Genomic DNA, 1,752 nt, shown 5'->3' with positions numbered 1-1,752 from the left:
GAACTCCACGTCTTTTATGGAGAATTTTTATCTGCTTTGTGGCCAGTTTTCTCCTGCTTGCTCTGCAGTGCAGCCTTGGCTCTCAGCAGAGCCCCATCCTTGTTACAAGACTTGCAGCTGCCACACAACAGAGCTGTCTGGGAGTCCTTGATGGGCGGGTGGTCTGCAGAGCCCAGGGTCAGGTGGCTCTGAGCAGTGAGAGGAGCTGGGTCGGACCAGGCCAGCTTGCTTGCTCCTCTAGCCTCCTTACCACCCTCTTGTCCCAGAATGCCTCGTTGTTTTTTTTCTGGCTTCGTTCTAAGAGAGAGGAGTGTGAAACCCCAGCACAGGTGCATTTACCAGTAGGGTGGAGCAGAAACGGGCCCCATGTTCACCCGCTGCCCAGGGGTCTGCAGCTCACCCATGTCAAGTCTGGGTCTCACCAGCTGGTGGCATTCAGGTCTCTGTTGAGTGGCTGTGGCTGGCGAGTGTGGCTGACCGGTTCTGACCTGGTGCCGCCTCTGCAGTGACCTTGGCTGGGTTCTCTGCAGGGGGTGCCCCTCCCCTTCTTCTGTCAGCTCATGTCTTTGCAGTGAGGCCTCAGGATGTACTCAGGGGTCTTTCTGGAGGACAACCCTAATCCTGAGGCCCTTCAAGTTCAGGGTGCAACACAGCTGTGGGCTCCTCATACTGACTTCTGCTCCCTCTCTCTTTGAAGGAATTCTGCCACCTTCAAGTCGCTTGAAGACCGAGTTGGGACCATAAAGGTAACTACCTGGGTCGTTTGCTTCTCTTGATGGGGTGTGACTTGTCAGGTAGACTGACTTAATCGTTGTAGACTCCCAGGCAGTTGGCAGTTGTGGGAGCTAACACTGAGGCCCTGTTCCTTTCATTCTTTCCCCAGAACTAACACTGCAGTGTCACAGCCAGGATGTGACATGGGCACCTCAGGGTAGAGAGCGGTCTCTTCCCACAGACCCTTCACGGTGCCTGCCCTCCGCCTGCCCTGCCCGGCATCCACTGATCTCTTCTCTGCTTCTGTAATTTTGTGATCCAAGAAAGTCATAAGTGGGACTGTTGGTGTGCTGCTCTTGGGATGGGTTCCTGTCACTCTGCAGCGTTCTCTGGAGATGCGCCCAGCCTGTTGCCGTGTCAGTGGTGTGTTCTCTCTTGCTAATCAGTGTTCACGGTTTGTGAACTTGTGTAGAGAATTGAACACCATAAGTTCCAGGGGCTGCCTGGTGCTGTGGGCTCTGTCTCAGGTTTTCCCTTCTGGTCTTTTCCTGCCTGTAGTCTAAGGTGGTGGGTGGCAGAGAGAATGGCAATGACAGCTTTCCCTCCCCGACTGAGAGTGGCGACAAGCCCCTGCCCGATCACGTGCCCTTCTAAGCCTGAAGCAGCTTTGCCGGGCAGGGAGCCAGTGCAGGTACGCCCTCCTCGCCACGACAGCCACTGCGCAAGGGAGCACCAGCAGCTGCAGGAGGACGTGGAGCGGCTTTGAGGACAGTCATGCCATCACATGTAGACGTGGCCCCTGCACACGCATGACTTAGAGAACAGCCTTGTGTACAGATGCTTCACACTAAAGTCGTAGCTGCAGCCATCACTGTGCCATCTTTCCTGGGCCAGGAAGTGGATGGGGGGTGTGGGGGGCAGGGCCACACTCCCTTCGGCAATCTTGTTCATCGGAATGTGGAAACCGTGGGAAGAGACAGGTGTAAAGTAAGTGGTATTTCTACACTCCTCCTTTCCTGTGCCACAGAAGGGAGCGTC

The 1,752-nt window shown here is 55.6% G+C and overlaps 1 long non-coding RNA gene across 1 annotated transcript; it reads left to right on the top strand.

Moving 5' to 3' along the window:
• Positions 1 to 22: 22 nt before the first annotated feature.
• LOC107181510 lies at positions 23 to 1,585 on the top strand. The gene is made up of 2 exons (XR_001512170.1): positions 23 to 746; positions 1,273 to 1,585. It is a non-coding gene; the product is annotated as an uncharacterized LOC107181510 (long non-coding RNA).
• Positions 1,586 to 1,752: the final 167 nt, after the last annotated feature.

Source organism: Myotis davidii, unplaced genomic scaffold, assembly GCF_000327345.1.
Source record: "Myotis davidii unplaced genomic scaffold, ASM32734v1 C64189111, whole genome shotgun sequence".
Taxonomy (NCBI): Eukaryota; Metazoa; Chordata; class Mammalia; order Chiroptera; family Vespertilionidae; genus Myotis; species Myotis davidii.
The sequence above is the reverse complement of the archived record's forward strand: the minus strand, read 5'-3'. Positions and strand labels throughout refer to the sequence as shown.